Source organism: Schistocerca nitens, chromosome 7 (assembly GCF_023898315.1).
Source record: "Schistocerca nitens isolate TAMUIC-IGC-003100 chromosome 7, iqSchNite1.1, whole genome shotgun sequence".
Classification (NCBI taxonomy): Eukaryota; Metazoa; Arthropoda; class Insecta; order Orthoptera; family Acrididae; genus Schistocerca; species Schistocerca nitens.
In genome coordinates, this window is record NC_064620.1 from 490,502,113 (window position 1) to 490,526,974 (window position 24,862).

A 24,862-nucleotide genomic window follows, 5' to 3' on the forward strand; every position below is an offset into this window, starting at 1 on the left:
GTAGGATCCTACGCAGTGCCGTAGGGGACCGCACCGCCACTTCCCAGCAAATTAGGGACACTGTTGCTCGTGGGGTATCGGCGAGGACCATTCGCAACCGTCTCCATGAAGCTGGGCTACGGTCCCGCACACCGTTAGGCCGTCTTCCGCTCACGCCCCAACATCGTGCAGCCCGCCTCCAGTGGTGTCGCGACAGGCGTGAATGGAGGGACGAATGGAGACGTGTCGTCTTCAGCGATGAGAGTCGCTTCTGCCTTGGTGCCAATGATGGTCGTATGCGTGTTTGGCGCCGTGCAGGTGAGCGCCACAATCAGGACTGCATACGACCGGGGCACACAGGGCCAACACCCGGCATCATGGTGTGGGGAGCGATCTCCTACACTGGCCGTACACCACTGGTGATCGTCGAGGGGACACTGAATAGTGCACGGTACATCCAAACCGTCATCGAACCCATCGTTCTACCATTCCTAGACCGGCAAGGGAACTTGCTGTTTCAACAGGACAATGCACGTCCGCATGTATCCCGTGCCACCCAACGTGCTCTAGAAGGTGTAAGTCAACTACCCTGACCAGATCTCCGGATCTATCCCCCATTGAGCATGTTTGGGACTGGATGAAGTGTCGTCTCACGCGGTCTGCACGTCCAGCACGTCCAGCACGAACGCTGGTCCAACTGAGGCGCCAGGTGGAAATGGCATGGCAAGCCGTTCCACAGGACTACATCCAGCATCTCTACGATCGTCTCCATGGGAGAATAGCAGCCTGCATTGCTGCGAAAGGTGGATATACACTGTACTAGTGCCGACATTGTGCATGCTCTGTTGCCTGTGTCTATGTGCCTGTGGTTCTGTCAGTGTGATCATGTGATGTATCTGACCCCAGGAATGTGTCAATAAAGTTTCCCCTTCCTGGGACAATGAATTCACGGTGTTCTTATTTCAATTTCCAGGATTGTAGTTCCACGGCCGGCCGGGGTGGCCGAGCGGTTCTAGGATCTACAGTCTGGGATCGCGCGACCGCTACGGTCGCAGGTTCGAATCCTGCCTCGGGCATGGATGTGTGTGATATCCTTAGTTTAGTTAGGTTTAAGTAGTTCTCTTTGAACTGATGACCTCAGAAGAGCTCATAGCCATTTGAACCATTTATAGTTCCACATTTGACAAAAAGTACAGTCAAGACAACAAGATCACCAGTGACTTAAGTGGTGGTTCGCTATTCCACTGTGACAGACTAAAGGCGCGTTTACACATATGTGCCTTGTGGCTAGTTGCCGCGCGGCTGAGCTTGCCCGAACGCGAGGAGAGGCATGTGTGTAGGTTGCATGCCTCTTCCTCAACGTGTGCGTGCGAGTTATTCCATTCACACTGTGTTCACACTGGGTGCCTCTGTTTCTGTCATGAGCAATATACAGTCTCACGGAGACTAGCCGTAAGGCGCAAAGCTGACACACCTTAAGTGAACTGCACATCGATGTACCATATAGACTGGAAAACAACCAGCCGAGTGGCTAAAGAAGTAAAGAGATGGGACTCAAATGTATTTATTTATCTCCGAGAATTTCTTAACTCCTGAAGTTCCCAGTGTCGACCGTCAGTGTAGGATGGATACAATTGATCTACACAGATAGTGTGAGGTGCAGCACTAGTTCTGTTGCACCAGAGATTAGGGATAACGTCATCATCGCAGCCCGTTAGAGATGGCCGGTGGTGCTGGTGCAGCGAGCGCGGGGAGCTGACCACTAATTCTTGCATAATCGGCCGGCAGGTGAGGCGTCGCGTCTGTGGCGACCGTGGCGGCGGCGGCAGCAGGCGGCAGCGCGCCGACGCCGAGCGGGCGCTCCAGCGGCGCAGGCGCGGGCTTCCACGGCTCCAGGGCGGCCGGCTGCCGGTGGCCGAGGCGCTCAGTTGCCGGCGAGAGCGCGCCTCGGACGCACCCCCGCCGCCGCCGCCGCCGCCGCGGCCTCCTCCACCTCCTCCGCCTCCGACTCCGCCATAGCCGGCCCCGGGCCCGGGCTACCGGCCGGTCCGCTACCTGTTGTGGCGCGCTGCTGCTGGCAGAGGTAGGTGCCGAGAGCTGGCAGCTGTGACGCGGGCTGCCTACCCACCAGGGGCCGTCACTCACGTCGGCTCGGCTACCACTACGTCCGAGGCTTAATAACTGCGAGGATCAATAGGCGACCCCCCGTTATCAAGCACGAGGCCCCCACACTTTCTGGCTGATTCCCGATTTGCGTGCTGACCATCATAAATTTGTGAGTCCCACAGCCTAGGAAACCTCTACCCTCTCACCAGAACAAAACACAAAAGTTCGCTTTGTAGTACTCCTGCATTACAAACACACTGTCAGAGCCAACTTTCCTGCTACAAGGCGCACGGTAACTGTACACGTTATGGACCAAATCGATGACTACGTTGGTGAATATATTGAAACCGGTTTTCATCAAAAAAGATTTTTATAGTAGTAAAAGCGTAAGTTTCTCAAAACTAACACAATTTTACGTTATCCATCTTTAATATAGTTTTACAGTGGCATATGGAGATTAACACTCACTGATAAGGGGATACAAGCGCGTTACACCGCCTGACGTAAACTAACAGAAGAAATTTGCGGAAGCATATGGCAAAAGATGTATATATTCACACATTCCAGGAACATGAGCGAGGATACGGAAATACAAAAAAAGTCGACATCGTTTAACATAAACGAAGTTTTATTACGTATTAAAGGCTCATATTTCTTAAATTCATCAAATCTCTCGCAGGTTTGTTTTAATTCACTGTCTTACAGTTAAACAGAAGTAAACGGGCATTTCTGATCGATGATAAGGAACACAAGTAAATTCCTTCGCTCTAACGTATCATAGGTGGCGTATATGAGCAGCTGAAATTCGCGTAAACATATGGTAAAAATGGTATATATATATTCAAAACCTCCCTGCGTGAACTGCAATAAAACACTACAAAAAAGTCATATTCACCCAGGAGAAAAGTATCTAGCAGAATTTCGCTATACAGATAAATTCTTTTATGAATCTTAAGTAACATTCATAGATCCTTACTTATAAACAATAAACTATGCAGACAAACATTCGATCCAGATGCTCACATTCTATATCATTACATCGTACAGAAGAGGTGACTCGAATATTCTCATTTATGCTGTCGCGAAGGAGAAATACCAGTTTCCTTAATTTATAAGCATTTTTGGAAATTTAAATTCACTTACCCACATGTATGTCAGCTTCCTTACAACTGACAGTCTTCAGTGCAGTTACTTAGCAGACTGATTCTGTGGAAACTCTTTTATCAAAACAATAGACACTCTGGGGAGATAACCAGGGTACAATAAATTGACAAAAGCGTTGATTGAGATGAAAATATTTATTGCACTCTAAAACAGACCGCAGCAGATTCCTAATTAATGAAGCCATGGAGCTAAAATACCATCTCCTAGAATTACCATTCCATTCTAACAACCTAATTCCTTTCGTACAGTATTTCAGTCCGCTCCTGAACAGAAAATGATAAAAACAACCTAAGTACACATTTATATCTTTCGTCTTGCAGTGGCTACATGAAAATTGTTAAATAAAACTTCACACTAGCGGTATAAATTTTTATTAGATAAATAAGGAATTCTCATAATCCTACATCAGCTAACATAAACAATTTAGAGGTTACATTCATTGACAAAACCCTTCCTGTATCGCGTTTTCTGAGTATCAACAGCTCAATTAGACGTCTCTGCTAGACTTTCTGGTTCCCTGCCAGTTCCCCATCACCAGCAGCAGCGAAATGTTTGCTAGGATTACTAGGATGTTCACAGAGTGTATTAATGATACTGAAATTTATTTTTGTGTAGGTTAAATTGGTTCAGACTAGAATAACAGAGTTACAGTACTGAATGATATCATACAACCATGAACCTTATTCCACCAAATTCAATAATCGCACAAGTGGAGCAGAGAACTTACTGAAACGAATCCGGTAAAAGAAACACAGATAATGGTAATAAAAATGTATCTGTAATATTTTATTTTAATTTTTATTGTGATAATTAATGGTAACACTAATTACAGTGGAATTTGTCATAAACTAATGCGACTCATCAGTGCATACTTCTAGTCGAAAGCCTCTGATCACTATTCTGAAGAGTAACTTATCAGAATCCACACACTTCCGCAATGCAGAGGAGTCGATGTGGCACATAACTTTTTGGTTTTTACTAACAAAAAATAGTGTATCGTATTTTACGGAAGAACACATGAATTTATACTATCAGTCAGATATTTAATCATGAACAACAGTCTTTAAAACGTATGTTCCTGTTATGAGAAAAACAGTTCTTTAATGTTTATATTTTTACAACACAGTCCTATGTGATATTTTTTTCTACAGGACGTTACGTATTACATGTTATATCTCTTTGTCGGCATGCAGATACGTCACTTTCATCTATATAAATGGAAGAATAAAGTTTCTACAGTGTTTCCATAATACCCGACTTCAATTCAGAGAGAAAAACAAGATGAAGGTTTTGCATCTTAAAAAAGTAAATTAATTATATGTATTGGAATCGACACAATACACAATTCGTGACTGAAAACTTTTTCTCAGTAAAAGATTGTATGTCAGCCAGGCATGTTATATACCTGAGTGCAGGAAAATGTCTGTCACTGAGGTCTCCAAACTGTAGCAAACACAGTGAGCTAAACATCTAGAAGATTTACATCAAACTCCTTCGAACGTAAGACGCACAAATGCAAATGGAAATACTGTAAAAGTGGTTTAATCACACAAACTAAACCTATAACTCGTATTTTATTATTTATCTTCCAGCTCTCCACAAAATAAATACGATATGGTTTCCAGATTAATAACTTTTTCCGGTTTACCTTATGCACCTACCGCTTATATTCCAAAAATTAATGGTCCGGCCTCACGGGTAAGACCAAAACAAATACTGTGTTCGATCAGAATCTTCTTACAGGCAGAGTAAACAAATTTCTGCTGTTTCTCTGGAAGGCTATATTACCAGACAGGGAAAGATAAGTGTTATAAAATATCTACATCCTTTGAAATAGATTGCTCCAGGAGGACTTTCCTTTTTGCAGTTAAGGATAACATCGATATTGTCCCAATAGCAGAATCTGTGCTTCAGTGTCCAAGGGAATGCTGCAGAGTTGAATATCTTATCCCCATCCAGATTTCAAATCCAAAATAATTACAGATAGTGGGTAGCACAGAATAGGATCCTTCTCCTAGAAAATTTATCACAGACCACAAAATCTACTCTCTTGAGATTGTTGCCACAAAGTTTCTGTTAGAGACAATTGAGAAATCCGTTGCCAGAAGTACCGCACTCTATTTTCTTAAGAAAGAGAAAGGTTGGAATACATTTTTTATCCAACACTTATGAATCAGTGTCAGAATGTCATGGCTAGTTTACCTCTGGTGTCATCTTAATGAATGACACAAACTTATAAAAGGCTTACTACGTAAGCAGAAGCTATTAAAAGCAATAACAGGAATGTTAAACATCGAAATGCAAAAACATAAATATAAGTAGCAACAACAATCAACACAATAGTGCCAAGCAGAAATAACACTACGCATTCAATACAAGAATTCAGATCATATTAGAAATCTTAAAACTTCTCTAGGTAGGGGCAAAGTGTCTGATTATCAGTAGGAACTGTCACAAAATTTTTCTGATGCTATTTTAAAGAAACCTGAAAAATTGTTATCAAGTTTAATTTTAGTGCATTATAAGTAACATGAAGCGTTTAGATCTACAACACGTATATGGTTTTGATCCAATCTCACATTTATTTAAGATACAGCCAACATGATACAATAAACTATTACTGTTCGGATATAACGACCTTTCCTCTGACAGAAACTTCCAAGTAGTGTTTAAACCCTGCAATGTTTGGCTAATTACCTTTATCACCTGTGGAAGCTATTTGAGAATATGTGTTATGTTGTGCTGTGAACTTTTGTAAGAAGTACTTCTGGATGTACTTAGAACAGAAAGATTACTTATAGGTCCTGTAATTTCACAGTGGATGATCTTGCCCCTCTTATACAACTTTATGTCGATATCATTTCCCTCATAAGGGAGTAGATGTACTCCTAATGTTAGATATTTGTCCAATAACTTGATGATTGTGACTAACTACTACAGACTTGCTAAATCAGTATATGCTGATTGATTGACAATAATCTGAATGAAGGCTTGAATTGATGCTACTTCTTTCTCGTATTGAAAGTGATGTTTTAGGTAAATTATTGTTCAGTTTTACATCCAATAGACACACAGCAAAATTCTAAATTCTGCTCTAATTATTTATCTTTCGTTGTTGCTCTATAAGACAGCCACAAAATCAACTACATTTTGTAGAAATAATTGATGATTATGAATGCTTCTGTCAACAGTGCATAGGAACACTTCTGTAATGACTCTCAAGAGACATAAAAGCAATTTTATTCTAATATGAGAAGAAAATTTTGTATTTGTATAAAAACTGCCTCATTGTTTGCCAATGAACCAGAATTCCACATGTACATCTACCTATACACACATGTTCTGCAGGCCACTGTATGAGATGCAAATAATTTACTCTTCTGAGATAATATCTAGCACACTGTTCTTTTACTGAGCACAGTGCAGATATCTCATAATTCTGCCATATTTATGGGCATGTTATTGGAAGCATGGTTTATATAGCAACAGAAAAGAAAGATAAAAAGACCGAACTAACTGTAGTTATACATATTTGTGAAAAGGTTTTGGAAAATATAAAGGTGCAGAATTATACTACTGGAGACACATCAGCGGAATATTGGCAAGCGATGTTCGTTGTAGGCAACACTGGCAATAATTTAATTCCTCTACCATCAGTTCTACAAAATGATACCTTTTAGCCAATGTTGATATTCCATTAACTTGACTTTTACATCTTATTTATCATACTTACCAATATTTTCCTTCTTTTTGACTCTGAGCTTGAAAAAATTTTGTGAGATGATGTCATGATGAAACTGCTGAGAACTTCCAATGACAAAATACCAAAAATCCATACTTCATAATCCCACGTTCAGCTAATGCTATGTTTTCTCATGTTGTCTTTGCTAATAGTACAGTGGACACATGCAAAGTCGTCCCCAGATAAATATCACGTTTCCATCTTGAACAGCCACCTTCATATTTATTTATTTAGTAAGGTCAGTTTTGTTTATTTGCTATAGAACTGAAACTATAATAAAACGGTATCTCATGCTAAAATAGCACATACATTGTTTCCATCACATGATGAGAGAATTATATACCAACAATACCATTACATAAATAAATCAGAATTTTGACACCTCTGTTTATGTTATCACATTAGTGGATGAAACTTTGTTTTGATAATATAAAATAACAATCAGCTTGTTTATACTTTCATTTATAGCTTGAGTTTTATATTTTGTGCATTTGTAATCATGTTACTGTGAGTTAATTTATAAGATACTAAAACACACTGACGAAACAAAAATCAGTTTCAAGTAACTGGAAATAATGAGTTGAACTGTTATGCTTGAGCTACTTATTCCTCACAAAAAAAGCACACCGTAAAAAGGGGTATAATTGGGTACACATTATTTTACATAGTAAAATTGGAAATAGTTAAAAACTGATTAAATGTTACTCCCCATTTACATTTGCTTAGATGTAATGTCTGTAATGACTTCAGCTAATTTAAAATTCTGGTATTCATCCTATTACTCTACATATGGTGGCAATGAACGTGTGTTTGCTTTGGAAAATGTATATACTAAAAACTGTTCGTGTTGTAGATGTTAAGCCTCAGGAGGCTATATGAGGTCCAATTTTTTATGGTGCATAGAGCACAAATTCAATGAAAAATCAAATACACTCATTCATGGACACCTCGTGCACACATGATGATTTTATATTGACAGAGAACACATATATTCCGATAAAGAAAAGAAAACACGTAATGTGTTTACCTCACGCATTTTATTACATCTGTTACTAATCATACAAAACAAGAATAATTCAGTGCTCAAATAATAAAATAGATTTGCAGTTGTGAAGACAGACTGACAGAAAAAGTAATGAAGCCAGACAGCCACAAATAGTGGTTTTGACAAGTATTGACTTTTACCAAGAATCTGTTAAACAGGTAGAAATATTTTGTATCATTACCTTTATTGAATGGCCTATTCTTGACGTGAGGTAGGATTTGCTATTTTATCTGGATTTTAGCTCAAATCTACAGACTGACTGTTTCCTCTTACAACTCAATAAAACCTAATGGGAGGCTGATTATATTATTCTTGCAGACTGCTGTGTAGTACAGTTATGTGTTTCTTGTAACATATAAATTACATCTATAGAAATGACTGCCTTCACAGTAACGATAGTATGTACGCTTCTGTTTGCTACTGTGAGCTGTTTCACAGTACTTCAGTTTCAGAATTGTAAGTTCTATATCAAATTTCCACAGCTACTTTCTCTGCCTCGTGATGACAAGGTGTTGTGTGATGTCCTTAGGTTAGTTAGTTTTAAGTAGTTCTAATTTCTAGGGGACTGATGACCACAGCTGTTAAGTCCCATAGTGCTCAGAGCCATTTTTCCACAGCTGCTTCTTGTAGTAGATTTGTTCTATCTGTAAAGCCTGAAACAGTGTCAGACAATATCAAGAGCACTCCACAGTACACATCAGTACTAAAACATACTACAGTGAGGTAAATGTATATCCAAGCCATTAGATGATAACTTCAGAGATCGTTATTTCCTAAGTAAGTGCCGCACCGCACTGCGATAAAAATAAATCATTTATGGTACCTCCCAGTTATCGCTAAACAGTTCACGATGTATTTGATTGACGAGCAAATTAAACAAGCGTTTTGAATTTATAGATTGGTGTCGTTTGCTAAATATAGGCTCTGGAATTTTTTCTGGCTACTAATTAACTAATGTGTAAAGAAAAAATTCATCATATGTAAAATATCCATTTGTTAATTATAAGATTATGCTGGTACTGAATACTCTTTACCTCATTTCTCCATTGCTGAAATAGATGGTACTTACACGTTTGGGTATCACGTAAAAGGTATTGAACTGTATGTAACAGTTTTTTCAAACACTAGCGACAATCCACATGTCTTCTGATAATATCTCATACTGCATTTCTTTCATTACTGTGTTATTTACAACTAGAATAAAAGTGGGATAAATTTGAAATTTCAGTCGCTGAAAGTAAAGATTTAAGTAGGTTGTCAGTGAGGAAGTGTGTGCTAAACAAAAGATTAGCTTACCAGTCTATCACACCTACTCAAGTACAACTTACAAGTGATCACACTCTTTCAGTCTCTCTTTTCTCACTTGATCTGCCTCTATTTCCTGTGACAGTAACACAGGCACTTCAGAGATCGTTATTTCCTAAGTAAGTGCCGCACCGCACTGTGATAAAAATAAATAATTTGTGGTACCTCCCAGTTATCTTTAAACAGTTCACGATGTATTTGATTGACGAGCAAATTAAACAAGCGTTTTGAATTTATAGATTGGTGTCGTTTGCTAAGTACAGGCTCTGGAATTTTTTCTGGCTACTAATTAACAACCAGTACAATACCAGTTCTAACACTGGGAACTTTAAAGAGGTGAGTCTAGCTTACAGGATGCCGTCAAACTGTAATACAAAAGTAAGCTGTAATTTGATGTTTGTGTAAACCAACGGGAACAGTAAATAAAAATGAAATTATTTTGGGTTACTCTAAACTCCAACTGCATCGCCATGGCAAGTACGCAACGTTAAGATATTATAAGTTCTACATTAGAAGTCAAAACTGAACCGCGAAACCATTATTAGAGAAACATTAGTTCATATCTTGTACATTCCAGTGTCGAAAATTTCTTTTTCATTTGACAGGATTGGGTCTTACCACAGAGGCACCATGTTACACAACCTACATGCATAGCAAATTTGGTTAAAATTGATGATGTTACGTCAATGTAAGTAAGTAACGTAAATTAGTTTTTTTTTTTTTTTAAGGCATGTTGTTATCTGCGTTGAGGGCCTGTGTCAAAGGAGCAACATAGCAAAACTGCTTGTAGTATCAAGTAAGTAACTTAATAGATTTTCAAAACCATCTAATGGCTTGGATATACATTAACCACACTGTAGTATGTTTTAGTACTGACGTGTACTGTGGAGTGCTCTTGACATTGTCTGACACTGTTTCAGGCTTTACAGATAGAATAAATCTACCATAGCAAAAGATGTTAGCAGAACTATTCAAATAGTAGAATGGATAATACATCTCGAGTACCAAACAGTTTAGATAATAGGATAATTGACATCTTGTAGGTAAAACAGGGTAATAGGGAAGGGAATGAGAAAGGGATTTTATTAACTAAGTTGGGATAGCCACATGTCCTACCATAAATAACGTGTAAATAAGTGACCTAGTAGCTGTAGGAATGCTTAACTCATTCTGTTATCCTTGCTTTTATTATCTGAAACCTGAAAATGAAAAGCATGAGGAAAATGTGTCGTATGTTAAATGATAGCCTGTAACTTCTCTCTGCAGCACCAACTGCTGACTTACGTTAAGGCTAGTAAATGTATGCACAGAAATATACGAAGCTCACTGCTAGCCGCAGTATTAAGATTTGTACAGGCAGATTGTTATACTGGTTTCGAAAAACTGGTGTCTCTGCTGAAGGCAGAAAATCTGCAACATTAGGTGTGACGGCTTGATGCCGATTCAAAAGTGCTTATTCACCTGTAAAGATGGTAGAATTTTGAATCATTTGCAAGGAATCACCAGTAAACCTCATAAGTTTGATCAAGAAAGCACAGGTGCATTTCAAGCACAATTATGGTCACAATGAGCCACCAAACACGAACTACAACTAATTAATATCACTGAGAGATTTAAACAAAAGAGTTCCATACGCCTAACAAAGTGTTGGGAAAGGCTAAGTATGAGGGGATACGATGACTTCTACTACCGTAATAATCGGATGGACTAATGTGAACGCAGTTCGCCATCTTAGTTTGTAAACTGCTCGTGTTACCAAACAAACAATGCTTGCCTCAACATATACAAGGTGAACTGTTTTGCGCCGACAGACTTTCAGAAGTGGTTGTGTGAAACAAAAGAAAAAAAGATGCTGTGAACACGGGCTCTGAAATGCATACCTTAAGAGCTATGAGCACTTGTTTATCTTCGATATTGTGCTACACATCTCTCCTACTACTGCTATCAATATTTTGGGAGAAGGTAGTGTGGACCAAAATAAGAAAAAAGAGATATAGTAAATATGGGTTGTGAAATACATATTTAAGAGCTATGAGCACTTGTTCAGTAGCGAAGGCGAAGAAGGTAGCAAAATAAAGGACCATGCCAAGACTTGCATTAGTGCGTAAAGAACTACGGAAAAAGAGATAATCGATTATAAATGTGTTACGAACTATTTCCTGAAAGTACTTGTCCAAATTATGGCCTTATATGGATGTAAAACATAGACGACAGTGCAACTAGAATAGAAATTTATCATATGGGGTGTTACAGAAAAGTGGTGAAGATTAAGTGGGTAGACTGGGTAACCAATGCTGATGTACGAACTAGGCCAGTGATAAAAGGCCATTGTGATAAAACTCGGTCAAAATGTCTCTGAGGGTTCAGGAAATCGTTAATTTGCTGTGAGACAGTAAGGCAGCTCAAGAGTCACATTATACCGTCATATGGCGATGAAACATGGACGCTAGTGCGATTAGAAAGTATGCCTTTCAAATGAGATGTTACGGAAGATAATGTGGGTACATTGGATAAACAGGGACAAGGTGCAAGTGGATGCCGGCCGCGGTGGCCGAGCGGTTCTAGGCGCTTCAGTCTGGAACAGCGCGATCGCTACGGTCGCAGGTTCGAATCCTGCCTCGGGCATGGATGTGTGTGATGTCCTTAGGTTAGTTAGGTTTAAGTAGTTCTAAGTTCTAGGGGACTGATGAACTGAGATGTTAAGTCCCATAGTGCTCAGAGCCATTTGAATCATTTGCAAATGGATGTAGGCTGAAGCAGTCATGGACAGATTAAGTAGCTATCTCGGGAAGTAGTGGAATGCTGAGAGAGGTGGGGCATCGGTTAGCGCAATGGACTCACATTCCGATTTGGGTTTTCCATGATTTTCCTAAACCACTTTCCTTTGGAAACTGAAGGCCGATCTCCTTCACCATTCCTAAAACAATCCTATCTTGTGTTCCGTCTCTAATGATCTCAGCATCGACGGGACGTGGAAGCTAAATCTTCTGTTTTTATTCCTGTAGAATAGCGAGCTGCTTCAGACATCCTTCTCCAGACCAGTACAAGACAAGACATACAAATATTTATACACAGCCAAAATGGAAAGCACCATTTTCATAAACCTGCAATCTTTCACCATCTTTAGTTCCGTACTGTGAAATCAGGAAATCTATAATAATCATTAGTAGTGTGACTTGTTTTTTGAATTTACGTTTATTTAAATTTAATTTGATTTTGCACTCGAGTTTGATATTTGCATTAGTAAATAAAACGATTGGGAATACTGGCCACAAGAGTGAAGTCATATATCAAACAAACATAAATTATTAGAAATAAAAGTAGTTTTGACCACAACAGTAAATATTTCGCAAATCATATTACTAATGAAATACCATAATAAGACCTCCATTATCAATAAAAATATTTTCAGGGCCGTTGCGAGAATTTTGGTGGTGGTTGCTAACAGACAAACGAGACTGTAACCGGACTTGGATTGGAGTGCTTTGCTGCAGCGGCAACCATTCATTTACTGGGCACTGGTCATACTGGTAGTGGTGCGAGTGAATATCCGCTGGAGACGGTAGGCAGCACTTCCTGGCGGTGGCACCAGTTTATATCAAGTCTGGGAGTAACAGAAGTCACAATAAAAGAATTCAAATCAAGTACACTGTGATACCAACATTCTAGGAAGGCAGCAAAAATTATGGAAGACGAGACAGCAAAACAAGATGTGCTCATCTGGACAGCTCACTAAATAAGAAACAAAGTTACTACAATCTGACACATATTAAAATCAAATCAAGCACCACAAGTTAGTCGCAGAGTATGCAAATAGTGAATATGGATTGTGCTGCCGCAGTTTTGACGTATTTCCCAAAATGAGCAACCCTTGCGCCCAGCCGCATCAGATGGAAGCTAGGAGACGGGTGACCCTCAAGGAAGGTGGGAGTCGAATGACCCAATCACACAGATATCCATTCACAACTTTCTACTTTATAAAAAATGGCCCTGTATGGAGGGAACTAGTCAGTGCTGTTGCCAATGTAACGGACGAAGATATCGCTTATTTCAAGAAAAAATAGGTGAACGCTGTAGAAATTTCCGTCTCTTGGCACACTGATCGGAGCTTAATACTACGAGCTTGGTACTGGGATGGAGCAATGTGCCATAGATAATTTGGCTTCCCTGCGTCCAGCACGGCATCGGTGCGACTCGATTGGTTACACTACATCTAGGAGTGAGAGCAATGGATCTTCCCACACTGGTCGGTCGGCGTATTGGTGTCTGCTTCTTTCAAGTCTGAACAGAATAGGTGATAGTATCACGCTCAATTATTCTCTCGGGGTGGTGGTGGGCCGGCCGTGGTGGCCGAGCGGTTCTAGGCGCTTCAGTTCGGAACCGCACTACTGCTACGGTCGCAGGATCGAACCCTGCCTCGGACATGGATGTGTGTGATGTCTTTAGGTTAGTTAGGTTCAAGTAGTTCTAATTTCTAGGGGACTGATGACCTCAAATGTTAAGTCCCATAGTGCTCAGAGCCATTTGAACCATTTTTTGATACTGACACCACCTTAAAATGTAAGTGGTCTGGTCTTTGATATTGGACTGCTTGAACGTGAAAGTGATTTTGAGTGTAAAGATGTGGTTCTAATCAGGTGTGCACATTGATGGTGGTGGCAGAGTTGCTTCTTCCATTCAGGGCTAGGGGAGGAGTTTGCTCTCCTGACAAATGCAGCCTGCAGATCTGCTTCCATGAAAACTGCCCAGCATGCACGTGACTTTCGTCCTTCCTAATGAGTTTCACTGACCATCTCCTGCCTACAAAGAGCAAAGTGCATGCAGGCACCTCTTAGGGAGAACACTCTCCTAGTGAGAGCAACACAAAAATGTCCACCTAGCAAATGCCCTACGGACACTTTAAGTAATATTAACCACTACTTGGTGGCAAAAATATACCATTATAAACTGAAGAAGGAGGGGACAGGAAGGAAACGAAAGGGAAGGTATCACTGATATCAGCTGCATCGGGACTTTACGTGAAATCGGCGGCGATGAGCGAAAATGTGTGCCACGATTCGAACCTGGGATCTCCTGTTTACTGGGCAGTTGCGTTAACCAGTGCGCCACCCGGACGCAGTGTTTATCGAGAATGTGCGGACTATCTTGGCCCACTCCCCTGTTGAACCATACTCCTACCTAACTCCACCTGTCCGCAGTCCTTGTCCATGCCTTCCATGCTCGCTACTTGGAGATTCCCACAGGAAGTCAGAAGTAATTGTGAACCCGCAGTGAAGTAATAGGATTCGTTGCCCGTCCAGGAGGATCAGTTACATGAATGAGTGGTGTCCGCTCTTCCTGACATGTCCGAAAATATAGATACCATGCATTCATATAAAAATGTAACACTATAGCGTCACGATATGTGAAAGTAGCGTCACAAGCTTTAAAAACTGCGATGTACCCCCCATAATTCCAACAGTAGAACGACCCCACTATAGGGATTCCTCCACTTGGCTTATTGCATCTCCTCTGTCAACTGCTGACATCTCATGTCCTGGGTAGATATCTGGTATACACCACTTCTGACAAACACCGAACAACGCGCTCCAGTACGCGGCCGCCAAATACATCGCTGGCCGCACTTCTCCGGGCGGCCCGCTGCTTCCATCGCTGGCCGTCTTCACACGCACGCTCCCTGACGTGGCCGAGAAATACATCGCTGGCCGCACTTCTCCGGGCGGCTCGCGGCTACCATCGCTAGCCGCCTTCGCGCGCGCGCGTTTGTCAGCACACAGTAATTGGCTACGCCAGGAAACATTGCGATTGGTTTTCCCTGGAAAACAGCGACCCCAGCCGACGGCTCCATTAACTAGCAAGCCTTATATAAACCCGGACGCCGCCGCAAACGACAGTTCTCATCGGGAAGTGCAGTACGCCGTGTTCCAGCTGCTTGTGGATGACTCGCCGCACCACTCGAGGTTACCTGGCTGCTCGGCGGAAAATCTTGCGACTTCACTTGGAGAGACTGAACTTCACTGGACTTGAGAATAATTACGGGACGTGCACCCCACCATGCACATTCGGACACTGGTATAGCCAAACTTTAATTCTGCATTACTTCTGAGTGTGAGCCTGGGTAGACGCTTAGCTAACATAATTGTTAAAAAGTGATTTGTGATTTAATAAACCAGACTGAAGAGGTTATTATGTTATTCCTGGTTATAACACAATAAAATGGCGACGAGCACGCACCAGGAGACGTTGGAAGATCTCCTCAAGAAACTTCTCCAGGGGCAGGACGAGAACCACAGGCTGCTACTCCACACTCTCCAGCCACTTATACAAGGGTTCATGCAGACGCAGGCCACGCAGCAAGTACCGCCGTTTCCGTCTTTTGAAGAAACGTTAGAGGACTGGGAAGCCTACGAATCCCCATTGCTGGAACGTTTCCATGCTTTCAAGGTAACTGAAGCTGGCCTCATGAAATCTTTGTTTTTGTCTTGGTCTAAACCTGAGATTTATCGGCTCTTGTGCAAACTGGCCCCCTTATCAAAACCTTCGGAGCTACCTTTTGCCGAGATTTGCTCGTTGCTCACTATATATTACCAGCGCCATACCCATGTTATTTCATCTCGAGTTGCCTTTTACGAATGCAAGAAACAGCCGAATCAGACGCATTGAGTGTGGGCAGCGGAATTGCAAGGCTTGGGGCGACGATGCCACCTTGTTACCTCTAAAAATAAGGACTCCTACGAGGAAGAAATGATCTGGGACATGATAATCAGGGGTACGCCAGACAGGGAGTTCCAACATGCCCTTCAGCTCGTCGACCCCTCATTGGATAAAGTCTTGGACTTGGCACAAAGCTTCGAGGTGACCCGTGCAGCAGGCAAGAAACTAGAACCATGGGTCGACATTGCAGCAGTCAAAGTAAACACATCAGAGCCGGCGGCTAAGGCCCGCCCGAGTGATGATTCCGAAATAGTGATAGTGCGGGCAGGCCGCCGGTCCACTCAGCAGACCCGTCCGCCACCTCGCTCCAACCGCTCAAACCGGTCGTGGGTGTCAAAACGTTTGCCGTCATGTCCTGATTGTTTTAAAAAACGTCAACGAGATGACTGTCCTGATCGATGGGCCTTTTGCTACAAATGTTCTTCCGAGGGCCATTTAGCTTCTGTGTGTCGAAAGTCCCGCCGGCCGCAGCAACCTTCGGAACTTCCGATGGATGTTGATCTGATCGCCGCTACTGATCACCAGGAGACCACCAATAGGCTTTTTATTGAAGTCCTGATTGCGGAAAAACCGATTCAAGTACAGGTCGACACTGGCGCAGCCGTGAGCATTCTAAATTACGCCACATATTTGAACCTTAGCGCTCCTCCCTTGCACGACACGCAGCGACGCCTCATGGCGTATGGTAAACATTCCATTCCAGTCCGCGGTCAAGTCAACTTGCAGACGACATACCGGAAGGTCACCCGCCAGGTCACCTTCTTAGTCGTTAACAGGGATTCCTCTGAGAATTTATTTGGACTGGACGCATTTCGGAAATTTGGTTTTTCAATCGACGATTCTGTGAATTTGGTGTCGGACGAGGTTCCGTACTCGGATCTGGACAGGCTTTGCCAGGATTATGCAGACCTGTTCACCCCCGGCCTCGGTTCCGCAAAGAATTTTGAGGCACACATCACACTGAAACGGAATGCGCGGCCTCGGTATTTTCGCGCCCGTGCCGTTCCTTTAGCTCTCAGAGATCAAGTGAAGAGGGAGTTGGACCGCCTCATGGCAAGTGGCGTTCTTGAGTCTATTCCTTCTAGTCAGTGGGCTACTCCCCTCGTCGTTGTTCGGAAGCCGTCCGGGCAGCTCCGTCTCTGCGGCGACTTTAAAGTAACAGTTAACGCCCAATCAGAGATCGAGACGTATCCTATTCCAAAGCCGGAGGAGTTGCTGTCCAAATTGAAGGGTGGAAAATTCTTCTCGAAAATAGACCTCGCTGAAGCATACCTACAACTCCCACTTGATGCCGCATCTCAGCAGTTCCTGACCCTCAACACACCGCACGGGTTATATCGTCTGAAACGATGTTTGGGATAGCCAGTTCCCCTGCTATTTTCCAGCGTTTTTTGGAACAATTAGTCCTTAAAGTGGATGCATTCATTAACTATTTGGGCGACATCGTGGTGACGGGTCGTACGACGGAGGAACACCTTCACAACCTGCAGTCTTTATTCCATGTCTTACGGGAGGCTGGCCTAAAATGTAGGAAAGAAAAATGTTGTTTTTTCCAACCTGAAATTGAGTACCTGGGCCACGTCATTTCCTGTTTGGGTGTTCGTCCGTTAGAGAAACATATAGAAGCCATCATCAAGCTGCCACGACCTACAACGCTGACACATGTTCGTTCCTTTCTGGGGAAGATTTCATATTAGCAAAAATTCTTACCCGCGGCTGCGACGGCAACTGCCCCTTTGTCTCAGTTATGCAAAAAAAGGGTTCCTTTCGAGTGGACGCCGGCATGCGACCGCGCCTTCCATAGGTTGAAGTCCCAATTACTGCAGGCCCCGTGCCTCGCACGTTTTGATCTTACTAAGCAAATCGTCATTGCAACGGATGCCTCGGATACAGGCGTCGGGGCGGTCCTGGCTCACAGGGAGGCAGATGGGTCGGAGCACCCTCTGGCCTATGCATCAAAAACATTAAACGATACGCAACGCCGGTATTCCCAAATTGAAAAAGAGGCACTGGCCATCATCTTCGCCTTAAAGAAGTTCCATGTTTTTGTGTATGGTACAAAGTTTCACCTCATTACGGATAATAAGCACCTCACATCGTTATTCAATCCTGCAGCAAAGATCCCTGACCGGACTGCTCACCGTCTTCAGCGCTGGGCTGTGTTTTTGGCACGATACCAGTATGAAATCCACTTTCGCAACACAACCGAGCATGCCAACGCTGATGCCCTCTCACGCCTTCCATGGGGACCGGATTTGGATTTCGACAAAGAGGAAAATCTGTGTTTTCACGTAGACGAAGAAGCACAGGCCGCAGTAGAGGCATTTCCCATTACCAGCTCTCGGGTAGCTGACGCAACCAGTGACGACGAGGTGCTCCGACCAGTCTGTCGTCACGTACGTAATGGATGGCCCGAACGACCGCCTCCCACGGCTTCTGCGGCGTTTCGTCAGTTCTTTACTGTCCGCCGTCAGCTTCAGTTGGTTGACGGGGTCCTTCTACTTCTTTCGGACGACGGACATCCACGGGTCGTCATTCCGCAGACTTTACGTCAGCACGTTCTGCACCTGTTACACCAAGGTCATTGGGGGATATCCCGGACGAGGCTTTTGGCTCGCCGGTTCACATACTGGCCCGCTATGACTCAGGAGATTGAACGCCTCACGCAGACGTGTCCCTCCTGCCAACGCCAGCAGGCAGCTCCAAGACACTCCTTTGCCTCTTGGCCACCACGTGCTCGCACGGGTGCACGTTGATTTTGCTGGGCCGGTGTTTAATGCCGTGTTTATTATTGTCGTCGACGCATATTCCAGGTTTCCATATACAGTCCGCTGCAGCTCCGTTTCCACCTCCACCTATATTGCAGCCTTAGAAAAAATATTTGCCATTGAAGGTCTGCCGGAGGTTCTCGTCTCGGATAACGGTCCGCAGTTCCGCAGTGAGGATTTTCGGGTTTTCTGTGCCCGGCATGGTATTCGCCACATTCCGACGCCCCCAAAAAGGGTTCAAATGGCTCTGAGCACTATGGTACTTAACTTCTGTGGTCATCAGTCCCCTAGAACTTAGAACTACTTAAAACTAACTAACCTAAGGACATCACACAACACCCAGTCATCACGAGGCAGAGAAAATCCCTGACCCCGCCGGGAATCGAACCCGGGAACCCGGGCGCGGGAAGCGAGAACGCTACCGCACGACCACGTGCTGCGGACCCGACGCCCCCCTTCCATCCTCAATCTAATGGCGAGGCAGAGAGGATGGTCCGCACCTTCAAAACGCAGATGAAGAAATACCTCCAGGATAACTCCCCCGACGGATCTCTTACTTTTTTCTTGCGCAGTTACAGGTCCACACCCATCGGAGATAAAAGCCCGGCGGAACTTCTTCACGGACGGCAGCCCCGGACCCTCTTGAATCTGCTTCTGCCGACACCTCGGTTGGCTCCGTCGCTGTCTGCTTCTCGTTTCCGCCCAGGTACTCTGGTGAGGGCGAAGGGATTCGGCCGACAACCAGCCTGGATTCCGGCCACCATCTTCCAGGGCAGGGGCAGGAAAGTCTTTCGGGTTCAACTTCCCGACCAGGCGGTTCTTCGACATGCCAATCAGCTTCGCCCTCACCTGCCTTCCCAATCGTTTTTCTCTTCCCCCCCCCCTCCCCCTCGACATATTCTTCTCCCGTCCCCTGCTTCCCCTTATTCCCCACGCCAACCAGAGGAGGACACGCCAGGGTGGTCCTCGTAGTTGGCCCCCGGTCGGCTCACGGACGACGCCTCCCAGCCGGAGCTTCTTTCCCCGGACGTGGACCAGACACAGCCACAGCCAGCCGGGGACTCCGAGGCCTCCCCCGATCGCCACCCCCAGGTCACTCCGGATGCCGATGAAGACATGCCACTGGTTCCTTCTGCATTGTCTCCTCTGCTGCCGCGGTCCGCACGATATAACCTTCGCCCCCGGCCGGGGCGTTTTCGCCCGTATGCTCCTGTGCCCAGTCTCACCGCCGATGCCGAGGTTTCGGAGGAGGAGGACGCCATGCACGTGGCGTTCATTCGCAGCCAATGTTTCCACGCTTCCCCACGGGGGAAGGGGTGTGGTATACACCACTTCTAACAAACACCGAACAACGCGCTCCAGTACGCGGCCGCCAAATACATCGCTGGCCGCACTTCTCTGGGCGGCCCGCTGCTTCCATCGCTGGCCGTCTTCACACGCACGCTCCCTGACGTGGCCGAGAAATACATCGCTGGCCGCACTTCTCCGGGCGGCTCGCGGCTACCATCGCTGGCCACCTTTGCGCGCGCGCGTTTGTCAGCACACAGCAATTGGCTACGCCAGGAAACATTGCGATTGGTTTTCCCTGGAAAACAGCGACCCCAGCCGACGGCTCCATTAACTAGCAAGCCTTATATAAACCCGGACGCCGCCGCAAACGACAGTTCTCATCGGGAAGTGCAGTACGCCGTGTTCCAGCTGCTTGTGGATGACTCGCCGCACCACTCGAGGTTACCTGGCTGCTCGGCGGAAAATCTTGCGACTTCACTTGGAGAGACTGAACTTCACTGGACTTGGGAATAATTACGGGACGTGCACCCCACCATGCACATTCGGACATTGGTATAACCAAACATTAATTCTGCATTACTTCTGAGTGTGAGCCTGGGTAGACGCTTAGCTAACATAATTGTTAAAAAGTGATTTGTGATTTAATAAACCAGACTGAAGAGGTTATTGTGTTACCTTACATGTAGAAACATATGTTTTCACTCCATCCTGACAATATGGGTTCGTATTCATAAATGGTGCTGTATCTGTTCGGATATATACCGGATACTGGGTGAATGCAGTGTACCGTCCCTCGGACTGTGACTCCAAACAGCAAAAAATTTAACACATTGTCAATAGACCGTTTTGTATGAGGGTTGTCCAGAAACTAAGTTCCGATTTGTACGAAATGGAAAACACAGTGACAATCATAATTGTTTTATTTGCGACACTTATCTACACTTACGACTACTTCCCCAAGGTGTCATCGCTACAGCTTAGACATTAGTCGTAGCCTTGTACCAAATTTCCAATATCAAATGGTTCAAATGGCTCTGAGCACTATGGGATTTAACTTCTGAGTTCATCAGTCCTCTAGAACTTAGAACTACTTAAACCTAACTAACCTAAGGACATCACACACATCCATGCCCGAGGCAGTATTCGAACCTGCGACCGTAGCGGTCGCGCGGTTCCAGACTGTAGCGCCTAGAACCGCTCGGCCACCCCGGCCGACTTTTCCATATCCTCTTGACATTAATTTATTTCTCAAGTGAAGACCTGCTGCCTGTTGTTACATAACAGGCCGTACATTGTGTAATTTTTACATATCACACATATTCATGTTTGTTACTAATATGTTTTCTGAGAATTTTGCAAAAGGATAAAAAAATAGAAAAACAATTGATAGAAAACAGCGCCTGTGCTACCTGCCAGATCTATACGCTGGCCTGCAGTTCGTTGTCCGTACCAAAATTTTGTCTTCATAGACAGCGATTCACGTGAGCAGAGGCAAAAATCAGAGGGAGCCACGTCCTGGCTGTATGGTGGGCCACCAAACACTTCCCATTGACAACGCTTCGTCTTCGTTGCTCCTGCAGTGTGCCGCCGAGAATTGACATGAAGAAGGAAATTCATGGCATTTAGGTTATGTGGGATTACGTGAAATCTCTGGGCACGCATCCATACTCGGCGGGAGACACTATTTTGTAGCCATCTGCACGTGTTCACAGCGTGCTCAGAACTCCAAAGAGCGACGAGACGCAAACGACGGTTATACTAAAGACGCTGCCCAACACAACTGCACTAAGTGCCATGGGATTTTCACCGCGGTTTCCAGTTCACGACCGATCAGAACTTGTGACCACTCCTCATATATGGCCGGCAGGCTAAGTGTGTCATCTGGCCAATATGTTATAGTACGGAAGCATATTTTCAAAAACATCCTTCGTAACCTTACAAAAATTAAGGATTGGCCTTTCGAAATAATATTGTCACTAATTTTATCTACTGTTGTCAAAGACTTTTCTCCAGGAGTGCGGAACAGGCAACACTACCATCGAGACATCGGAAGTGAAGTCACATGAAGCTTTAGTTGACGTTTATCTTGGTTGTGGTGGACTTTTATGTATCAAATAAAGATTATGATGTTAATGAACGTGTAGGTATTGCTCAGCCGGCCTAGGTGGCCGAGCGGTTCTAGGCGCTTCAGTCCGGAACCGCGCGACTGCTCCGGTCGCAAGTTCGAATCCTGCCTCGGGCATGGATGTGTGTGATGTCCTTAGGTTAGTTAGGTATAAGTAGTTCTAAGTTCTAGGGGACTGATGACCTCAGATGTTAAGTCCCATTGTGCTCAGCGCCATTTGAACCATTTGGATTGCTGACCGAAAGTCGAGAGACCAATAGTGATGAGAGACGTGGTCCACAAAACACAACGACACTAAAAGAAACTGCAGTGAAACCTATATATATTTACTCAAATGTTGGTTTATTGCCGCCGGCCGGGGTAGCCGAGCGGTTGTAGGCGCTACAGTCTGGAACCGCGCGACCGCTACGGTCGCAGGTTCGAATCCTGCCTCGGGCATGGATGTGTGTGATTATCTTAGGTTAGTTAGGTTTATGAAACGTCCCCTTTTTAACAATTACACAGCCGGCCGCGGTGGTCTAGCGGTTCTGGCGCTGCAGTCCGGAGCCGCGGGACTGCTACGGTCGCGGGTTCGAGTCCCGCCTCGGGCATGGGTGTGTGTGATGTCCTTAGGTTAGTTAGGTTTAAGTAGTTCTAAGTTCTAGGGGACTTATGACCTAAGACGTTGAGTCCCATAGTGCTCAGAGCCATTTGAACCATTTGAACAATTACACACGACTGTGCTTAAGCTGACACACAATATTTTTTTAGTGCAACGCAATCTGACTTTCAGAATTCCCTACAAAAGAATGGCCCTGACTAACATTAAACTATACCTTTCACAAAAATCTTCGCTACTCAAGCTACTGCAATACAGCGAGCGCCACTACTGCCAGCTAAATAAAAGATTCAAACTACGGAAGGCACTAACTACTGATAGGGATAGTTAGCAAATGAAAGATATTAATAGAGAACAAACAATGTATTTACCTTAATAGTCATATATAGCAGTTCATGACAAATTACAAAACTCCGCCATCTCTCTCCCCACATCCACCACTGCTGGCGGCTCACCTCCAACTGCGCAACGCTACGCGCTGTTCACTGCCAGCTGCCTAACACTACAATGGCGAGTATTACAACAATGCAAAGCAGCCACAGACTGCACACAGCACAGCCAGTGATTTTCATACAGAGGTGGCGTTACCAATAAAAAAACCTAAACAGCCTACTTACAGGTTTAAGTAGTTCTAAGTTCTAGGGTACTGATGACCTCAGAAGTTAAGTCCCATAGTTCTCAGAGCCATTGGTTTATTGCCACATTGACCTCTCGACGAGGTAATACCTTGCTGCGCGCCATTGAAATAAATTTTAGGCAACGCATTTGTCATCAGACAAATAACTGAGAAGCATGTAGTGTTTAATAGACAAAAGTAAATGCTTTTTGTAGGTCACGAGAAAGCCTTTGACACTGTCGATGCGGAAATATTATGGGAAATACTAGCGAGGAGAGGCACATCATACAACTGACGAAGAAAAATGAGACAAATGTAACATGGCTCAGAATTCCCCATTGCCAAACAAGGCAACAACAAATGCAGGCTTACGACGAAGACGTAGTTCCTCTCCGATGCCTTTTAGTATCCACTAGCTGACGAACCTGGTATTTCCCGCCTACTCATTTTTCCAACTTTCTATTAGAAACCAGAACCAAAGATGGACTGGGTTTGTAGTGTCATATCCCGGACAGTTCCAGTACCCTGTATGCAGCTGCACAGCGTGTCTACAACGCGATCTCGTAGAAGTCTCTATGGAAACGTGTCTTCGTAGCTCTATGGATGGCGACTGTTTTCGGCAACAGTCGTCTGGGAAGCGTATCTCAGTGTTTACCAACTCATATAACTTGAACTATGTGTCATGCAATGGTATATTTGTGTAGGTACTTTCAGCAGTATATGTGGATACTGTCTGCAAAATGTGGTCGGAACACAGTAACAAATAAATTGTAGTCCTATGTATAATGCATTAATTTTTCACGCATGTCAGTGTTTATGAGTTTATATCTTCTGAAGTATGCCTGGTACCATGAAATAATTTCGTGCATTTAGGTGTGTATGTGAAAACTGTCTGCGAAATTTATTGCGAATAGAATTAACAGCACAGAAGTAATAACGTCAAGTGTTATACATCACGTGGCAGTTTTCCGCGTATCTCTTTCTGTGTTACCTCATATATACTGAACTATGTTAGTTAGGTGGTTCTTAACCTGACAGCGATTGTTGGTTGACAGTAAATGATATGTGTACCAAGTGTGATTGAAATCAATACAGTTGTTAAGGAGGAAATGTGGAACACACACATACACACACAAAGGTCAAGCAAAACTATAATAAACTACCAGAAAATAGAAGTGAATTAATTTAATTTCTTCAGAAATACCATCTCCTTCACAAGTGAAAATAACATACAGAAAAAAACTGAGAAATGCAGTTGTAGTAATGAGACAATATACAGAACAGCGAACAAAAATACGAAGAAACAACAGCTAACAAAATTATACAAAACTGTAATATCATTACCATGTATGCTTTATGACTACGAGACTTGGACAGTAGTACCCAGAAATGTAGAAAACCTGTGTGGAA

The 24,862-nt window shown here is 43.9% G+C and overlaps 1 long non-coding RNA gene across 1 annotated transcript in view; it reads left to right on the forward strand.

The window, feature by feature from the left end:
* Positions 1–1,920: 1,920 nt before the first annotated feature.
* The window catches only part of LOC126195351 (uncharacterized), a 401,534-nt gene continuing 378,592 nt past the window's right edge, over positions 1,921–24,862 (forward strand). The window contains exon 1 of the long non-coding RNA XR_007538593.1: positions 1,921–2,062. This is a non-coding gene — a long non-coding RNA (uncharacterized LOC126195351). The remainder of the gene's footprint in view (positions 2,063–24,862) is intronic.